Below are 21,872 nucleotides of genomic sequence, written 5' to 3' on the forward strand. Positions count from 1 at the left end.
ATTAAAGCATTACTTACAATATGTAAATCCTGGAAACAACCCAAATGACCAAAAGTAGATGGTTGGATCAAGAAGTTGTGTGCATGCTCACACACACACACATGCACACGAATATATGACAGATAGATAGAAAGATAGGTATACACAATGAAATACTACTCAGCAATCAAAAATATAAACATGTCATTTGCAGCAACATGGATGGAACTGGAAGGGATTATGCTCAGTGAAATAAGTCAGAAAGAAAAAGAAAAATATCAAGTGGTTTCACTTATAGGAGGAATTGAAGAGAACCAAATAATACAGTGGGGAGTGTATTGTTATTACACTACAAAAGAAAGTAAAACAAACAGAAAATTATAAACCAGAGATATCCTACCAGGGAGGGGGACAGAGAGGGATCAGAAGGAGGGAGGAATGTGGTGATGACTGATGTGGTGGGGAAGTAAACATTGTGGTAAAATGAACAATAATATAACTAGATATATAAATAAATAAAATATGAGTTCAAGGTTATTGACCTTATTTGGAAGACTGAGATCATAGTTACGGACTATGAAGCATAAGAAATGTCTTTTTACAAAGATACAAAATAAGAGGATGCAAGAGGACTTATAATTGCTGGTCAATTCTTTTTATTTGCATGGTAATTTCTGGACCCGGAATTGGAAAAGACAGTGGAGAGGCTGATGATTTCATCAAATTATTCTTTCATCTATTATTCTTACCACACAATTTTGTGGAAGGAAAACTTTCATTGTTGTTCTTTTATTTTATAAAGATTCAGAGTGGAAAATACTTTACATCTGGTGAGTAGGTATAGGAATACCTAGACAATGGCAGTATAGAAAAAGTGGTATATGCTATTGGTACTCAGTATAAACAGAGCAGTTATCTATGAATGTGAAGATGGTAACTGAGAAGGATCCTCCACTTCTGGGGGACAGGAAACCCATCAATTTTGTGGAGCTGGAGGCAAAGAGATCTTGTTCACCATCAATGTCTCATCATTCTAGAGTCAGATGTGTCATCTTCAGAACCAGCTAGTTTTCCTGTAAAAGCTGTAAATACAAACTCCAATAGTCCAACACTTGAAGAAGTTCTACTAGATGATGACAGTGAAGATCTTTTTGTAGAAGCCACAGAAGTTTCTTTGGGAATGTATCCTGTCCTAAGCACCTTCTCCTGTAGTCATACCCACGACCCTACTATGCTCATGGCTCCCAGAATTGAACCAAAGAATATGTTTGCACCTGCCATGTTTGATAGAGTCAGAGAGGAGATTGAAGAAGAAGCAAATGGAGATATGTTTGGTATAAAAACTGGTATATCAGATCCAGAGAAAGTTGGTGGTATGAATGTTTATATGGCATGTAGAATGATAAAAAAGACTTCTCTTTCAACATTCAATAAGTGTGAATTTTCAGTTAAAAAAATATTCAACAACTTTCTTGGTTTGCATAGCAAGTTAGAAAGCAAATATTTTCATGTGAGTTATATTTTGCCCCAGCTCCAGAAGAGGTATTCCAGACATGACTATGGTCAAAGTGAGTAAAGAAGATTCATCATCCACTGTATTTGTAGAAAAACAAGAGCAGCTCTTGAAAGGTATCCTCAAAGAACAATGAAATATCAAACTTTGCTGCAGGATCCTGACTTAAGGTAGTTTTTAAAAGTGTAGAGCTGCCTAGAGCAGCTAATCAACAGGCTCAGAATGGAGCAGAACACGGGGACAGTGAGAAGGCTGCCAAGACTGTCAACAGAATGACAACCAACATGACCTAATCAGATGCTTGGTCTGAAAAAAAGCAACAGCAGTTTGAAAATCTGAATCAGCACTGTAGGAAAGTTGATGCCAATGTTGAAGTTTTGGCCTGTCATAGAAAAGAATTTTCAGCCAGCCCACCCTGGTGGCATGATGGGTTAGAACACAGACCGCACTGCAAGCTAGCAGCAGCCACTTTAGTGTGAGTTCAATCCCAGGCCCCGGAGGTGACCCACATGGCGGACCTCTCCTGCCTCACCCGCTGTTCCCCTCAGCAGTATACTTCATTGATCTACCTGTTCTGCTACCCACTCTGTCTGGTGAATCCTCTTGCTGCCCCTTGCACCTCTGGACTGTATCCCAGTTCTGTATGCACAAATAAGTAAAAAATGTTTTAAAAAAATTTTCAGCCAACATAACTGCCTTTCCTAAGAGTACTGCCATGTTAGCTAATTCTTAGGATTACATTACTTTATCCAGAACTTTGTCTTAGCTTGCCATGGTTGAGAGAAGATAGGCCAATTACAATGAAAACAAACTTTTCTGACTTTTTATGTTTCCAGAATGACTTACTGATGGCATACATCATATTGTGGCATTGGAAAGTGTGTTTGACCATCAAGTGAATTGCTGGCTGGAATGAGAAGATGCTCAAATTACCTTGTTCAAAAAATATGAAGCTGACCAAAAATGGTGGTTGTTAGTCAACCAGATAAAATACAATCAGCTAGGGAAACCTGGGATGCCACATGTGAAAAAATAAAACTAGATCACTACCTCACACCATGCACAGAAACCAACTCAAAGTGGTTTAAAGACCTGGACATAAGAATGGAAGCCATAAAATACCTAGAAGCAAACATGGGCGAAACACTACACAGCATACATCTCAGTAACATCTTTAAAGATACAGTACCCAACACAATGATAGTGAAGGAAAGGATAAACAGATGGGACTACATCAAGTTAAAGAGTTTCTGTATAGCAAAAGAGACATTACAAAAAACAGACATCCCACTGATTGGGAAAAAATTTTCTCACACAAAACCAGTGATAAAGGATTGATCACAAAGATATACAAAGAACTGATGAAACTCAACAAAAAAATAAACAACTCCATCAAAAAAATGGACAGAAGAGCTAAAAAGACACTTCTCCAAAGAGTCAGCCAACAAGCATATAAAAAAAAATGTTCAACATCACTTGTAATAAGGGAGGTGCAAATTAAAACCACAATGAGATATCACCTCACCCCAGTGAGGATGGCACATCTTAAAACAACTAGCAACAACAATTGTTGGTGAGGATGTGGAGAAAAAGGAACTCTCCCGCACTGATGGTGGGAATACAAATTAGTACAACCACTATGGGAAACTATTTGGAGGTTCCTTAAACTGCTAAACATGGAGCTTCCCTACAACCCAGCAATCCCACTCTTAGGTATCTATCCAAAAGGCACACAAACACTGATTCAAAAAGATACCTGCGCCCCATGTTTATTGATGCTTTATTTACAATTGGAAAGACATGAAATCAAACCAAATGCCCAAAAGTAGATCACTGAATTAAAAAGATATGGTACATACACACAATGGAATATTACTCAGCAACCAAAAAAGATAAACTCATGACTTTTGCTGCAACATGGATGGAGCTGGAAGGTATCATGCTTAGTGAAATAAGCCAGAAAGAAAAGGAAAAATACCAGATGGTTTCACTCATAGCAGGAGCATAAAGGACCAGGGGAGAAAATAATAATAATAATGAACAACTATCTACCAGAGACATTTTACAGGGATAGAGTGGAAATGGGATCAAAAATGGGGAGGGGGAGTGCACAGGACTATAGTGATGGCACACAGGTGGATTGGTGGTGAGAAGTACAACTGAGATGGTAAGTGGCACAAAATGATGCAAAAATAAACTATTATGATAAAAATTAAAAAAAAATAAAACCAGCTAAAAATGAAATGAGAAAGTAGAGGCCAAAAGTATAACAAATGGAAAGCTATTTTGAACCTTTCATACAATTCAGAAAGTAATGGGAAGATTAGAGAGAGAATGAACGAAAGAGTTTTAAAACGGTTACCTTGTACTTAGAATCTTTAGTACAAATGAAATAACAGCTGGGAATCTGTTGCTCAGCAGGTAGCAATGAGCAAAGCCATTGCTTAGCAAGAAGACTCTTCTGTTAAGATCTTGGCAGTTCCAGTTATGCTGAACTCCACCAAGAAATCATTCAAACAAATTTAAAGAAAACACTATATATATATATATTTTTAAAGATTTATTTATTTATTTGTACAGAACTGGGGTACAGGCCAGAGCTGCGAAGGGTGAGAGGATTCACCAGAGACAGAGTGGGAAGCAGAACAGGCAGATCAACTAAGTACACTGCTGAGGGGAGCAGCGGGCGGGTCAGGAGAGGTCGGCCACGCCATGTGGTCACCTCCGGGGCAGGCGGGATTCGAACTCATGCGGAAGTGGCTTTAGCTTCTCAGTGCTGTGCTTTAACCCGCTGCGCCACCAGGGAGGGCCGAAAACACTATATATTTTATGAAAAAATAAAAATTACCACAGCATGCCACACTTTAAGGTGACTAGAAGCATGGAGTTTAATCATCCCTAGTGTTCTCTAATAAAAGCTAGTCATTTCCTTCTCTTTAACTGCATATTTACTTTTGTAACTTTTTCATTGATTACTGAAGGTTGGTGGTGAAAATGTCAGCGTGCTTGGGCAGAACGTGTCACATGAAATAAGATGGCTTCAATGGAAAATCTTTCTAATTAATATTTGAAAGAAAATGTGTCTAAAATAGTGGGAGGCATACCTGGCAGATTCCAGATCCCAGAATCACTTTAGCTAAGATTTTAGCTTACTACTGAGTGATTTTAATGCAGTTTTGAAGTTAAATTTTTACGTGGGTGAGTGGTACTGCTTTAAATGAAACTCTAAATTATTTTTGATCCTCTTATTCTTGTCTGAAAGATTTGAATATTCTGTTCAGCAGAACCAGCACATTAAAGTATTGAGATATAAGGATATTTTTCTACTTTTTATTTTTCAGTAGTGGAATATTTCTGTCACATTTATTCTGTATTGCCTCCAAAGAAACAAGCATAGGAAATAAATATTCAGGGAATCCATGTGTATACTCATCAAAACAGTCATATAGAATTACAGAAAAGTCATTGTGCATTATAGTTTTCAATTATATGTAGCATAAGGCTACTTACTATGAGTTAACCAGACATTAAAAAATAATTTCTAGAAATTTGATATATAAGCAGTTCCCTTTATGACATTGTAATTTTCTTTTTAAAAAAAAAATAATATAATAGTTTATTTTTACATCATTTTATGCATTTTCCCATATCAGTTGTAACCCCTGTGGGCTTCCCATCAACAAATAACCCATGTGCCATCACATAATCCAGTGTATTTCCCTTCTCCCACTGTTTTGATCGCATTCCCCACTGCACCCCCATAAAATGTCTCTGATATATAGCTGTTAATTATTATTATTATTTTCTTGCTTGGTCCGTTATACTCTTGCTATTGAGTGAAACCATCTGGTATTTTTCCTTTTCTTTCTGGCTTATTTCACTAAGCATGATCTTTTCCAGCTCCATCCAGGTTGTTGCAAAAGGCATGTGTTTATTATTATTACTTTTTTGGTTGCTGAGAATTATTGCATTGTGTATATGTGCCACATCTTTTTAATCCAGTCATCCACTTTGGGCATTTGTACTATTTCCATATCTTTCCAATTAAATAAAGCATCAATAAACATGGGGATGCAGGTATCTTTTTGAATCAGTGTTTTTGTGTCTTTTGGTATATACCTAGGAGTGGGGTTGCTGGTTCATATGGAAGCTCCATGTTTAGCAGTTTGAGGAACCTCCAAATAGTTTTCCACAGTGGTTGTACTAGTTTTGCAGTCCCACCAGCGGTACATGAGAGTTCCTTTTTCTCCACATCCTCACCAACAGTTGTTTTTGCTAGGTGTTCTAAGATGTGCTATTCTCACTGGGGTGAGGTAATATCTCATTGTGGTTTTAATTTGCATCTCGCTTATTACAAGTGATGTTGAACATTTTTTCATATGGCTTGTTGGCCATCTGCAATTCATCTTTGGAGAAGTGTCTTTTTAGCTCTTCTGCCCAGTCTTTGATGGGGTGTTTATTTTTGTTGAGTTCCATCAGTTCTCTGATACTGTAGCTTTCTTATTTTTGGAAGTGCAATATTTTAGTTGGTCTGTAATGGTGGCAAATGCATTGGAAAGCAGCTGAGCCTCCGATTCAGTGTGGAAGTCCATAACATTTTAAAGTATAATCACAGGACTAAGGAAGAAAAAAAGTAAAAATTAAATTAGACAACATTTATAAGAAAAGATAAAAGAGATTGGGATGGTTAGTTTCAAAGAAGAGAAGGTTAAACAGCAAGTTTAATTTTAGGATGCCTGGGTACTCTGTTATCTGTATTGGAGTAGCCACTTGATTTTTTTCCCTTTTAATAATTTCTTTACTTGGTTATGTTTTACATCAGATGTAGTCCCCATAGAATTCCCACCACCAATTCACCCGTACACCATCACATCAGTCCCTTGTGCTCTTCCCACCGTGTTTTGTATTTTCTCCCTCTCCCCTTCCCTGCAAAATGTCTCTGATTGATAGCCAATGAGCATATGAAAAAAATGCTCAATATTCCTCATAATCAGGGAAATGCAAATCAAAACACATTGAAATACCACCTTGCACCAGTATGAATGACACATATTAAAAAAAAATTAACAACAACAAATATTGGCAAGGATGTGGTGAAAAAAGAACTCTCTCCTGCACTGCTGGTGGGAGTGCAAGCTAGTCCAGCCACTTGATCTTTGCAGGGCTGTGCGCCTCTTGAAAGCCAGGGCTCAGGGAAACTTCTATTGTGCTCTGTAACATTATGGAGGCAAGTGTGTCAGTTGTTCTGCTTTGAATTCAAGTGTCAAGAAATGATGGAGCTTTAATGTACAACAAAGATGGAGCGAACTACTGACTTGAATAGTGATTTTGTAGGTTATATGTTTTGGTGTTTCACATTCATCATCATTATCATTATCATCATGGCCAATGGATACTCACTAAATGTATGACATTTGAGAAATATACTTTTGGCCATCCATTAAATGAATGCATTAAAGAAATATATAAAATTTCAACATTTATTAAGCATTTTCAAATTTTCCATTTTATGTACATTTACCATTTAGTTTGTGAAATTGCCTGGTGTGATAGATACTTTTATTATTCCCATTTTTACAGATATAAAATGCAAAGGCTAAATAAGTGAAATAACTAAATTATTAAAAATGATGAAAAACTGGGGCCCTCCCTGGTGGCGCAGCGGGTTAAAGCACAGCACTGAGAATTTAAAGCCGCTTCCGCATGAGTTCGATTTCCGCCTGCCCCAGAGGAGATCCACATGGCGCAGCAGACCTCTCCTGACCCTCCCGCTGCTCCCCTCAGCAGTGTACTTCGTCGATCTGCCTGTTCTGATCCCCACTCTGTCTCTGGTGAAGCCTCTCACCGCCACTGAGCCTCTGGCCTGTACCCCAGTTCTGTATGCACAAATAAATAAATATTTAAAAAAAAATGATGAAAAACTTCTGTAAAGTCACATAAATGAAACCCCAGCATTCTACATCTAATATTTGTGCTTTACATGACTTGAAAATGTATGTGTACATATATAATTTTTAAATGACCACAAATATAAATACACACATATGTATATATACTTGTGTGTGTGTGTGTGTGTGTGCAAAGGGAGTCATTTAAAGTTTTGCTTGTAGAATTTGATGATATGTAGATGACTGTTCTGAAAGTTAATATTAGGATTACTATGAGGATAGAATCTGTAAATCACCACATTAATAGCCAGCAATTACCTATGTTACTTATTTCTTTTTGTCCCAGAAACTTTGTTATCTTTGTTTTACCTATGTACATAGTCATTGTGTTTTGACATATAATATATTACCTTCTTCCCTATTTGTTTTAAAGAATGGTTGTGACTCAACTCCTATAAATGTCATTGAACTCTGAAGTATAATTGACTTTGTGGGGATGTCTCTGGTTCTAATGTAAAACCAAAGTAGACACACAACTTCCAGAATGATAAGGTCTAGAGATAACATAGATAAGAATTCAAAATGGCTATAATAAATCATGAGGCTATTTATTACCATATCCTTTCAGATCCTTTTATCTTACTTGAGTTCCTTGCGCTGTTAGAGGAGACTTCAAGGAAAAAATTTAAACCTCATAAAATATAAGCAGATATTCAGCAACAAAAAAAGTTCATTGTGGGCCCTTCCTGGTGGCGCAGGGGGTTAAATCACAGCACTGAGAAGCTAAAGCCACTTCCGCATGAGTTCGATTCCCGCCTGCCCTGGAGGTGACCCACATGGTGTGGCAGCCCTCTCCTGACCTGCCCGCTGCTCCCCTCAGCAGTGTACTTCCTCGATCTGCCTGTTCTGCTGCCCGCTCTGTCTCTGGTGAATCCTCTCACCATCCGCATCTCTGGCCTGTACCCCAATTCTGTATGAATAAATAAATCTTTAAAAAAAAAAAGTTCATTGTACCAAATTTGTTTCCTGGTTTTTATCTGCTTGTTTTTTGGAATCAGAAAAAAAGCGGTGATTAAAATTGCAGTCCCTTTTTACCTCTCACCAATCCTAATTATTTTGTCTCTTCAGAGTGCATGCTAATATAAATTGGTAAATATATTTTGTTTATGTTTTCATGTATTTTCTGTTCTTATGTGTAATCATGAGTTATATATAATATTTTTGTTATTTTTATACTATGATGTAAATATTGTATTGTAAATATATATTGTATGTATTATATGTCATTTTATACACCTTGCTTTTTCACTCACCATTAATTTTTAAGATCTAATCATAAAGACATATCTAGCTCATTTTATTCATGAGGTTATCACATTAATAAAATGCATCTTACTAATGTATTTTTCTAACAATGGATACATAAAATAGTGTTAATCTCTCCTTTTGAAAAAATTGTGTTTATAAATGTCTTTGCCTGACTTTGTGTCTTTGTACGCAAATATGAAAAATTTTGTAGATATGTAGCTAGAATTTAAATGCCATGGAAAAATATGTATGTGTTTTTAAATTTACTAGAAATTGGCAAATTCTTTCCCAAATTGCCTGATCTAATTTATACTACCATCATAAGTATGTGGAGAGTTCTGCTTCTCTACCAGTACTTAGAGTTTTAAGATTTTTATCAGTCTGGTAGCTGTAAAAGTGTATCTTAAACCTAATGTTAATTTTATAATGAATATAAGGTTCACTATAGTATTCATAATTAACATTATTTATAAGGAATTATGAGGTGAGTAATTAGAATTTCAAATCCTTCTTGCTCAGATTCTCATATTGACATTCTGGGCATTTTTTGCAAACTACAAGAAAATGAATTAATTTTCTGCTAATAACACCTATAAATGACTAGCTAGCATGTCAACAATGTGGAGTAAAATTTAAATTTTTACTAGATGAAATAAAGTAATACATAGTCCTTTTAGACACACTGGAAAATGTAGAATGTAATAAAGAAGAACATGACAATCCCTCATAACCCTTACCTGAGCATTGTCAAGAATCTTTTTCTATACATCAAATATGTGGAGAACTTCCTGGTTTTCCTCACAAAATTGGTGCTATCATCGTATTTTTTAAATCTGCATTTTAATTAAACAATATATTGTGAACATTTACACACCATTAATTACTCTTATAAAACATCTTTAATGACTGTGTCATTCTCCATCAAATGAACGTAATATGTTTTACATAATAAATGCCCTAATGTTGGACATCTTTGCTTTTCTTTAGTATCATTTCCTCGAAGTGGCATTCCTAGTTGAAAGGGTGTGATTTGGTGGTAGGTACATTACTGAGGTGATACCTTATGGGGTATCCTTGCACTACTTCAATTGAAAACATTAAATAAAAATTACTTTAGAAGCAACAAGAAAAAAAAGCATTTCTGAAGAAAAAACAAATTACAAATAAAAATGTGTGTGAATGAGTTAATGTAGGAACCAGCAAACTTTTTCTGTAATGGGTCACTTAATATTTTCGGCTTTGTTTGACTTAAGTTCTTTGTTGCAGCTGCTGCTAAGTGAGGGCAGCCATAGGTAACATGTAAATGAATAAGAATGACTAAGTTTCAATAAAACTGTCATGGACACTAAAATTTGAATATTTTATAATTTTCATATTTTAAAAGTTATGTTCATTTGAATTATTTCATAATGTAAAAGCTATTATTGGTTCATGGGTGATACTAAAATAGTGGTGGTTTTGGTACACCAGACATCTTTGGGTTTTTTTAGATCCATTTATTTATGCATACTGGGGTACAGGCCAGAGGTGCAAGGGGCGGTGAGAGTCTTCATCAGAGTGTGGAGAGCAGAATAGGCAGATCGAGGAAGTACACTGTTGAGGGGATCAGCGGTAGACACAGAGAGGTCTGCCTCGCCATGTGGATCACCTCCCCCCCCAGCCCCCCCTCCCCCCCATCGAACTCGCACTGCCACCAGGGAGGGCCATATCAGACTTCTTAAGCTCAGATTCTCATAGGATATCAGAACTGAATGAGCCCTACTGAATGATTTACAACTTCTTCCTTTTTAAATATTAAGGCAATGAAAACTAGTGAGTCTGCATGACCAAGTTGTCTGCACTATTCATGTAGCTATAGAACATTATGAGTACCAAATCAGAAGAAAATTGTTTCATCAACCAATTGAAAAAAAAAAATCCCAAAAACACTTCAAAAGAAATGTTGCATGCCCATGTTCAAAGGGTGTGCAAAGTTTCTCTCTATTATTTCTTATAACTACATATGGGTCCCCTATTATCTCCAGGTAACTAAAGAAGATCTAATTCTCTAGAATCCACGTGCTAGCCATAGAAGAAATCAGGAAATGAACTTTCCTTCTCAAAAGCATTTTAGGGCCCCCAGGTGGTATAGGGGTTAAAGACATAGGACTCTCGAGGTATCTGCTGCCACTATAGAATGAATTCCTTCCCCCACCAGAGAACTGACACGCGTGGTGTAACAGACCTCTCCTGTCTTGCCTGCTGCTCCCCTCAGCAGTGTATTTCAGTAGATTAGCCCATTCTCTCCTCACTCTGTCTCTGATGAATCTTCTTACTCCCTTAACTCTGGTCTACCCACCAGCCCTTGTATGCATAAAGAAATCTTAAAAAAAAAAAAATTAAAGCATTTTATAACACTTGCTTAATTTCATGATATATAAACCAGTGCCTACACATGTTAACCACTTATCTAATAAGTACATTTGAGAAAACCAAAGACGGTACCAAAGAAATTAACATCTACTTTGGCATTAGTGTGTCATAAAACTTGGAATGGCTCAAGTTACCACCCTTTATAAAGTCCATCACAGAGAAATTTTATAGCTCATTTTGTCATGAAGGACAAACCTGGTCAAGGAGCGTCACTCCTAGGGCTCTTGGAGGGAAATCTCAGCTGTTTTCACCATTAACAGTCATGTCGATACTTAGCCCTGAAACAGAACACCTCTGACCACTTTCATACAGCAAAGGGAATTAGCGTAAAATCTTCAGTTCCTGTAGAAACACTCTCTAGGTGGTTTATAACAGTCTCTTTTTAATTTTCAGAACTTGATTCTATGTTAAAGTTTGACTTATATCTGAAAACTAATTTAATAAGGTTTTAAAATACTGAATTATAATCAGTCTTACAGAGCAGGAGGACAAGAATGTAAATGTTATCCTTTTGAACTACAAACCATTTTGTAGAAATAAGAACCAGAGGGACATTTGTTTAACTAGGAACATTAAGCTTGGGTGTATCTAGGATAGAATGATCAAAATAATGGAAGCCTGGAAATGAGTGGTGAAAGGAACTAGAATGTTAACTTAAATAATTTAGGGAACTATACAGGCAACAAAATGTTAAAGAGACGTCATAAGCTGAGAAAGGGATTTTGAGCAGTTCCACCTGATAGGACTAATGATTTAAAAACAATTCAGCCAAACTCTGATGCTAGGTAGATGTTATTAAGTTGAATATGAAGTTCTCATGGCAGTGTTTCCAATAATTACAGTTCCTATTCAGAACTGAAATCTTGAAGTAGTGAAGTTTCTACTATTGGAAATGTTCAAACAAAAGTCAGAGAGCACCTTAGCAGGAGCAAGGCATACAAAGTGTGGGCACAAGACTAGATAACTCTGGAGGGGGTTAAACTTTAGATTTTGTTCTTATTTTCCTTTAGTGGCCTTCTTAATTTTCTGAAAGTGCTAAGGGTCTATGAAGCAACATATGGGAAAAGTGCCACAACTGTCACAAAGATACATGCAAATCTTCTGGTAAAACACTAAGATTCCAGCTGGTGAAAGGTCAAAGCTAGGGGCAGGTAGTGCAGAAAATATTAATAAATTATAAACTTATGAAAAAATGCTTAACCACCTGATAATAAAATAAATGTAATTTCAATTTCAATAAGATGCTGTTTTTCATTCAGTAAATTAAGAGAAATAGTATGCAAATTTTATGAAGTTACAGATGGAAACATACTCCTCCCCAAGGGGCATAAGTGAGCCCCATCATACACCCTCAAAGAAACATATGTTGTCTCTCTTGTAGACCTTTCTTCAATTCTAAATTAAGTAGCTAATGAGAAAATGATATCCTTGCTGTGTAATGATGGCCTAGCTCCATCGGTATCCTGTGTTCTTATAGTTGTAGCTTTCAGAATCCCCAAATATAGCAGGAATTCAATAAATATGGGCTATAAAAGGATCTAATCACAATTCAGCCAAACTCTGAGATTTACTTAATTTTCCTCGATGGTGATATTTTTGACTGTTAAAAAATAATGGCAGACTTTAACCATTTAAATGTACTGGTAGGGGTGAGGATTAAAAGGAAGGAGACTCCTGTCCTTTTCTCCACCTTAGAATTTCAATAGTAAATATATCTCAGAATAAGGTTGTGTCTATTTGACTTTATGACAAGCTGCATTCCTAATCTCTCCCAAGTGTAAATGGCTTTCATTTGATAGTCAAGATCATTTTGGACAGTGGAACTCACAAAGAGAACAGAGAAAAATTCTAAAACACCAGTGTCTTGTATCTTGTTAGGTGATGAATGTCTGAGAGAGATGGGATGATTTGGAGTAAAAAAAAAAGATGAAGAAGAAAATAGAAAAGTTCAAGTTGTAAAGCGTGACATGGGCTTTTTATTTCTCTGGTTCAGGATATATGGATAATATATGTATTAACTACAGCAACATTTTCATGGCTTTTGTACTGAGGCAATGGGGCCAACAAATTTTAATCAAGCAGAGATGTTCGTGTTAAATAAATGAATGGAACTCTGCCATGCTTTATATTAAATTAGTTTAATTTCCAGAGCAAGTCTACTTCCTGGCTAGATCATTTTCATAATCTAGGCAATAGAATAGGAAAAAAACAGATAAATATGTCATCTTTAAATTCTGCTGCACTTCCTGATTGTTTACAGTCACGCTGCTCATTCTTGAAGAGGCCAAGACAGACTCCAGCCCTGCTGCCCCCGCCTGCTGTTTGTTTCATGGTTTCTCACAATTAGATTCACATGAAACATTTTTGGTTGAAATTCATTGTAAATGATTGTAGGCAACATGTGACATGTTTTGTTTCAGACCTCCAAAAACCTACTTCACTAACTCCTTTTTTAAAGGTTTATTCATGTATGTACTCAGAACTGAGGTACAGGCCAGGGTTGCAGGGTTGGTGAGAGGATTCACCAGAGACAGAATAGGAAACAGAACAGGCAGAATGACGAAGTACCTGCTGAGGGGAACAATGGGCAAGACAGAAGAGGTCTGCTGCACCATGTAGGTCACCTACCTGGCTGGGTATTGAACTCATGCTGAACTGGCTGAGGCTAACTTCCTAGTGCTGCTTTTTAACCTGTTGTGCCACCAGGGAGGGTCACTGATCCCCTTTTAAAAAAGACAACATTCCAGGAACCCTGTGATGAGCCTTTGGGAATTCAAATTGATCAATTTTTACTCCATTTATTCTCACTAGGCCAGCTATTCAAAGGTTTTGCCTGCTTCTGAATAACAGATATGTGGGCTCCCCGTTGACTTGGCTTTTTCAATTTACCTTCATTAACTTTGGTGAAAGGTCCTGGACATGTTCACCATAAAAGTTCCAAGAAAAATTGACAGACTTCCTTGAACTGAGAATTTATAATTAGTTTGAAAGAATTGCCCAAATTTTTATATAGGGACATTTTAGACTAGGAAATTCATAAACAAATGGACACATGTATTCTCAATATAGAACAGCTTTTTAAAGAGGGATGTCATTTGTTTTCATTCATCATTCATTCATTGGTTCATTCAACAAGTAATTACTGAGCCAAGCACTATTTTAAGTGCTAAGTTATAGCCATGAGCTAAACTAACAAAACCAATCTCTCCTCCTATTCTATTAAGAATTTTAGCTCTTTTTTAAAAGATTAAATCACCTTGGCAGATCATGCTGACTTCTGAAAATGCAGTATTGCTCTTTCTGCACTACTAGGAATAAATAAGTGCATAGGAAACTCCTGGAAGGACACATCAGGATATTGATATTAGTTGTCTTTTCTTCATAGGAAGGCAAGGTTTATCTCAATAATCATATTCACCTAGTTGGCATTTTTCAGTGTTTTCCATATGCTGTCCTATTTCTATATATACATGAATTTATATGGTCATGTTACTGACAAATGAAAATCTTGCTCTTAATAAATCAGCCCAGGTAAGTTTTCCAAAGTCCAAGAGTGGTATGCAATAAACAACAAAAACAAAACATACAAAACTCCTAGTATTTACAGGGAGTAGGACAAGGGTTGGCTTTGAAATAAAGATCTTCTGTGGCAATCCAGTGAGAGAGGAGAGATTAAAAAAAAGGATGTTGATAAAAATGCAGCTTCCATATGACCCAGCAATCCCACTCGTAGGTATCTACCCAAAAGACACAAAAACACTGATCCAAAAAGATACCTGCACCCCCCATGTTTATTGCTGCTTTATTTACAATAGAAAAGACATGGAAACAACCCAAATGCCCAAAAGTAGATGACTGGATTAAAAATATGTGGTTCATATACACAATAGAATATTACTCAGCAACTAAAAAAAATAAGCACATGCCTTTTGCAGCAACCTAGATGGAGCTGGAAAAGATCATGCTTAGCAAAATAAGCCAGAAAGAAAAGGGAAAATTATCGGACAGTTTCACTCATAGCAGTCTGCTATACAGCAGACCAGGCAAGAAAATAATAATAATAATGAACAGCTATATACCAGAGACATTTTACAGTGGTGGAGTTGGGAATGGATTCAAAAATGGTGTGGGGAGGGAAGTGCACTGGAATATGGTGATGGCACATGGGTGATTTGGTGATGGGAAGCCCCCGGGGATGACAACTGAGATGGGAAAAGGTACAAAATAAACTATTATATTATTTAAAAAAAAAAAAAAAAAGGATGTTGAGAATGACAACTATCCTAAGGTCCTGATCAAGGTAAATACCAAGAAATGGCATGTAATTTTTAAAAATATATTTATTTATTTTTGCATACAAGAACTGGATGCAGGCCAGAGGTATGGAGGGGAGGAAGAGAGATTTACCAGACAGAGTGGGGAGCAGAACAGGCAGATATATTGGAGTATCAAGCAAGCTGTTGAGGTCTACTATACATGTGAGTCAGCTCCCTGCCTGGGGATTGAACTCATACTCCATAGCAGTGTCTTTAACCCTTTAACAAGGGTTAAAGCTACTATCAACAGAGGGTGTGAAGATGCCCTAGGTTACCTTTGCATTTGTTCCTTTTCTGTGCAAATTCTAGGGTGGAATAAGAACAGAGGTTATAACCACACTGGGGTTCATTACAAAGAATTAGTAAATGATTAGACTAGTGGAACTGATAAGGAGTTGACTAGGAAACACCAAGTGTGTGTCCCTATTAAATACAAAGGGGACCCAGCATGAGAAAAGGAGAGGCAGTCTGGAGATGTCGGTCTAAACAGTGACTCTGTCACTGGAGGTGTCCCCCTCAATAAGGTGTCAGGAGGTGGTACATGAGAGTTTGGATTGTGCCTGACCTGAATTGTGAGGATGGTGTTAAGACTGCTGTCTTCGTGAAGGGGGTGGATAATGTGGGGGTACAACACAAATAAGTAATTTAGAATAATTTTATATAATATTAAGATATTATTTAAAATATATTATAACATTTAATAGAAATTAAAATATAAGCAGGTTAGGACACAGCACTAATTGCTAGTTGCTACAACCATTTCAGTGCGAGTTTGATCCCCAGGCTTGGAGGTGACCACATGCCACTCTCTGTCTAGACTGTTGCTCCCCTCAGCAGTGTCAATCTGCCTTTTCTGCTCCCCACTCTGCCTCTGGTGAATCCTCTCACCCCTCCTACACCTCTGGCCTGTACCCCAGTTCTGTATGTATGAATAAATAAATCTTTAAAATATATAAAATTATGTAATATGACAATTTATTCATAAGATTTAATATTTAATGTTGTTTAAATGCTGGAAACAAGCAGAGTGATGGGCAAGACATTACATAGAATTAATAGGCCTCAAGGGAGGCCTCTGAGCTGAGATGGAGATGAGATGCAGCTAAATGAAGGATTAGAGTGAGCTGGCTTTGTGTTTGAACTACCAGAAATTTCATTCTGCTTACAGGTAATTTATTTTTCTTCATAAAGATCAAGATTTTGCCTCCTATTTCTAGCTTTGATGTTGTGATATCCAGGCAGTAAGCTTTCTTACTCTAGAGAATCCAAAAGTTAATAAAGAGGATGATAGATAATATTTTAAATTAATTTTAATTCATTGAAGGAATAAAGATGAAGCCAAGAATTAGAATCTGGTTGCTAATTGCTGTCACTTTGTGCATCTATAATGCACATATAAAGTATATAACTTGTACATAGGGGCAAGAGTTTTGTATCTTTCAGGAATTGCTGTGGGGACCCAAGACCTATTTCTTCTCCATCTTATCAATAGGTCAGAGCAACTATCCTGGTTTATTTTTACTTCCTCATAGCCATCTGTGTCTATTGTGATAACAAAGATCCTTTGTATCTTTGATTAACTGGAGGCTCATTATGCAAATACTAACTTATATGATCTCAGTAATATCTCTTTTTTTTGGTGGATAACTAATCGCTTCATCCAGGTCCCTTATAAGAAAAACTGCCACTAGGCTGATGACCAGAATAAAACGACGTTCAGGTCTTCTTACATTAAGTTACCATAGTTCCACAAACACATCAAGGTTAAGTCTACACAAAAGAGTACTTAAGAGATGCACAGTTCTAAGAATTTTATAAAGAGGTTTGAAAGCATATGATTAGCCAACATATTGCCTTAGGAAAACTCTGCAATGGCAATACATCGAAGTAACCAAGAAAAGCCCCAAGTACAGGCCTGCCATGTGTCAGACCTGAAACTAAACTCTGTTTGCAGTTCTGCTTGGTGCTCACAAACACTACAAGACTGAGAATTCCCCTTTCCAGAGAAAGAAACTGAAACTCAGAGGGGAAGAAGGGCAGATTTGTTGTTGCATAGAAATTAGGACTCGATGGCTCAAAAATATGTAGCTACTTTTTTAAAGATTTATTTATTTATGTATACAGAACTGGGGTACAGGCCAGAAGTGCACAGGTGGTTAGAGGATTCACTACAGATTGTGGGGAGCAGGACAGGCACATCGATGAAGTACAGTGCTGAAGGGAGCAACGAGCTAGGCAGGAGAGGTCTGCTGTGCCATGTGGTCACCTCTGGGGCAGGGATTAAACTCACACTGAAGTGGAGTGGCTGTGGCTAGCTTACAGTGCTAAACTTTAACCCGCTGTACCACCAGTGAAGGCCAAAAACACAAAGCTACTTTAGTCACTATGAAATGCTCCTTTTCCTCTCATTTTAAACCATTAAAGGATTTTGGTATTTCATAGAACAACCAGCTCATCTGCTGCTCATGTCTTAACCCTTGGTATTCCATGACAAATTCCACACTTTAGGGATATCCTACATATTAATGATAGTTAGAAATCTTCAACTCAAGTGAAAAATATGGAGAGGGACCCCTGGATCAGATAATGAAGCATAAAATAATGTGATGTTGTTGATGATGATGATAACAGCAGTGATGCCTACTGGCTTTTAGCATGTATATAATCAACAAAGAAAATATATATAGTTTGCAAATATTGTCATTTATCACTTTTCAATGTTTGCAACATGCTCTTTAGAGATTGCTATTCCTAGAGAAAAAGATTTTTTTTATTTTTTTATAGAATTTTTTTTTATTACAAAGTTTATTTTTACATCATTTTGCACATTTTTTTTTACATCTCGATTGTAATCCCCGCGGGTTTCCCATCATCAAATCAACCCTGTGCCACCACCATAGTCCCGTGCATTTCCCTCCCTTCCTCCCCCCCCCCTGTTTTTGATCCCATTCCCCACTCCACCCCCACAGAATGTCTCTGGTATATGGTTGTTCATAATTTTTGGTATTTTCTCGCCTGGTCCATTATACTCCTGCTATGAGTGAAACCATACGGTATTTTTCTTTCTCTTTCTGGCTTATCTCACTAAGCATGATCTTTTCCAGCTCCAACCAAGTTACTGCAAAAGACATGTGTTTCTCTTTTTTGGTTGCTGAGTAATATTCCATTGTATATATGTACCACATCTTTCTAATCCAGTCATCTACTTTTGGGCATTTGGGCTGCTTCCATGTTTTTCCAATTGTAAATAAAGCAGCAATAAACATGGGGGTACAAGTATCTGAGAAAAAGATTTTTTTAATTAAAAATTTAAACATGGCTAGTGGATAAAGAAATGACTTAAAAAAGTGATCAATATGAAAATAAATATGTATATATTTGATATTTTAAAAATTATTTCAAATCAAAATTGAAATATCACAATAGACAAAAGGCTATGAATACTCCAGAGATACATATAACTAAAAAAACCCATAAAAATGTCTTACTGTGAAGATAACAAAATGCAAATTAAAATCATTCCAATTTTCCTTTGAAATTGTCAGTGTTGGAAAAATTTGATAACATTACAGTTGTGATATTGTGGTGAAATGGAACTATGTATTTTTTGAATCAAAATACTTTTTGTTGTTCTTTTAAAAACACCAGCAAAATTTACAACCAGGTCATGAAAATGGTAAATATTACCAATGACAATACCAAAAAATTCATAAAGATATTTACTAAAACATTTCTTAACATAATGTATCTGCATACTGAGTGTCATGCTGCTGAAAAAAACGCGCACAGAAGGACAAAGGGAAAGGATCGTGGGCCAATATCTGTGGCAGTTTTCCCACAGAAAACCTCTGGCCACTGGCAGTCAAAGCTGAGCCATTGCTCTGGACAAGTACAGAGAAGCGCTGGAAACCAGCGACCACAGAGCAGGAGATGGGGAGAGAACAAGCAGCAGTAGGAGTTTCGTGAGAGGGCTCCAGGGAGCAGCAGGGAAAGACACAAGAACTGACGGAGCCCATCCAAGTGACTCGATGGCCCTGCAGCACCACAGCCATGTGGTCAAGTCACTGCTCCTATTTTAACTCTCTCTGTCCTGAAGGCCAAGCCCTGGCATGAGCACAAAGACCACGGAGCCCTAGGCTGAGCTGGCCTGGCACTGAGGAGGACTTGCTACAGGAATGGCTGGTCCTCACTTACACACAGCATATTGTCTTTTTCTCTGCTTTCTGAGTGATTGCTCAGCGGCTATTTGGGTTTAGAGATTAGTGTCAAAATGATGACTTTGGTAGCTAAGAAAGGTCTTTCTTTTCCATGGGTTTGTGCTTTCCTATGGGAGCTAATGAAAGTGTCTGCAGGTTGTTCTCATTGCCATCAACCATCACTATTCCTCCAAGTTTCCAAGCCTGCCTGGGTCTGGGGGGCTTCACCTCAAGGATGTTCTGGACCAGAAAGCATGGAGGCCCAACTCTAGAATTCAATCTAGAAACTGGAAGAGCTTTGGAGGCACTGGAGGGTGCTGGGATTCAATACCCACAGGTGGGTCAGGATGCCATTTTCAGCATGTGTCCTCTCACCTGGCTGACTGAGGTGAGGGTGAGCCCCATGGTGCCCTTCCACTTCCTCCTCTCTAGGAAGGACACTTCAGGTGTGTTGAGGGCCCAGGTTATGTTCATCTACCCGGCCTTTTGGTGGTAGCATTTGAACTGCAGCATTAGGGCAGACCTCCAGAACAGTGGCTGATGGCCCCTGGGCTGCCAGTGAGACACAGTTGTTATTCCAGGTTGTGCTGTAGGTGAAGGGCTCCAGCACCTCACCATTCACATGAGGAGTGGAAGTTTGAGGTTGCGGCCGGCTAATGGTGGCAGCTGAACACTCATACTTTGCTTAACATCAAGTGGAAAGATGGTTTAACATTTTGGATGGGACAGATAAGGGAAGAGAGGGGGTTGTTAGGAAATGGGGATAGACAATCAGTGAAGAACTAAGTGACCCAAGCCCCAATTCCATTTATCAGCATGAGTGAGAAATAATTACAGACCAGGAGTGTGCCTCTACTCCCCAATTCAATTAAAAATAGAATGTTTGGAAGACCAACATAATAACACAATAGCAATGGACCAATGGTGGTCTCAGAAAAGTAGCCTTCCTAATGTGGGAAAACTGAGTGGACCTCATTAGCCTGGAAGATCCCTCCAGCCCAGCCAATCAGTAAGTGCACAACAAGGAGACATCCAATGGCCAAACCCTCACTCTTTGCCCACAAACCCAGATAAGCACCTGTTTCTTCTCACCTCAATTGGTTACCCACTCAGGACTCCTCTCCCCTCGGAAAGCTGTCCTATCCTTTTTCTTATCTACATGGCCCCTGGGCTGCCTGCTTACCTGCTCCACAATAGGGCCCGAAAGGCAGCAGGTCCAAGATGGAAACCTTGGGAAGATCAGGTGCCTGCTCACTCCATGCTGACCACCATGAACTGGGCACTTTGGCTCCAGAGCTCAATGACAGCCAACCAAACGCTAGTCTGTTTCTGATCAGAAAGAAATTGACACAGATTTTCTAGAAATTGACCTGAAAATATGTGTCTCTAAAAACATAGCCTCTATGTAAGACATTTATACTAAAATATTATTATATTATAAAATAAAATATGATTAAATTATAAAATATTGTTATACTTTATTAAAATAATATTCAATGACATGGTAACATACCATAATGCTAAGTGAGAAAGTCCACATAATAAAATGATCGGTTTGGTAATGAAAACATACTACATAGAGACAGGGAAACAGACTAGAAGACGGTGAGCTTGTCAGGGGAACTTGTGATGGATGATGAAGAGCTGCTACTTGTTTCCTGAAGTCTCACTTCTTCTCTGTTCTCTGAACCTCAGTTCACTTTCAGGTATCCTCATGTAAGCACTCCCAGGCTCTTCACTGAGTCAGTAAAGCCACAGCAACCCCAACTCGAAAAATCCCTTTAACTGTGATTCTATGCCACCTGACTCTTAATTCCAAACTCTTTCATTTTTTTCTTAAATAATTTTCTTATAGTCATATAGTCATTATATGTCTACTTTTCAATACCCCATGTAGCTTTATTTTTTAAAGTTGAAACTAAAATTCATTTTTGTTAAAGATCTGACTTTTCTTTTTAGTGTCTGTAGATGTTTGCCCCCAGTGAGCAAAGCTTATCTCCTTTCCTAGCCATTCCAGGTTTCTGAGACAGAACTGATCTGACAGCTCGCCCCTTGCCAAGGCCACCTTTCTCAATGAAGGTCATTCTTTCCAAAGAGCATTTCGAAGAGAGATAGAGAAAGGAGAGGTACAGAGACATAGGCCAGAAGTGAAAGTTTACCTTCTCATGGATATGCACAGTTAAAAACAATAAGAAAGTGGCCCTCCCTGGTGGCGCAGTGTGTTAAAGCACAGCACTAAGAAGCTAAAGCCACTTCCGCA

At 37.7% G+C, this 21,872-nt stretch overlaps 1 pseudogene; it reads left to right on the top strand.

Annotated features, from left to right (window-relative positions):
- Positions 1–909: 909 nt before the first annotated feature.
- The window catches only part of LOC101628925, a 70,940-nt pseudogene continuing 49,977 nt past the window's right edge, over positions 910–21,872 (top strand).

The sequence above is a fragment of the Condylura cristata genome, unplaced genomic scaffold (assembly GCF_000260355.1).
Source record: "Condylura cristata isolate star-nosed mole 26May11 unplaced genomic scaffold, ConCri1.0 scaffold00014, whole genome shotgun sequence".
Classification (NCBI taxonomy): domain Eukaryota; kingdom Metazoa; phylum Chordata; class Mammalia; order Eulipotyphla; family Talpidae; genus Condylura; species Condylura cristata.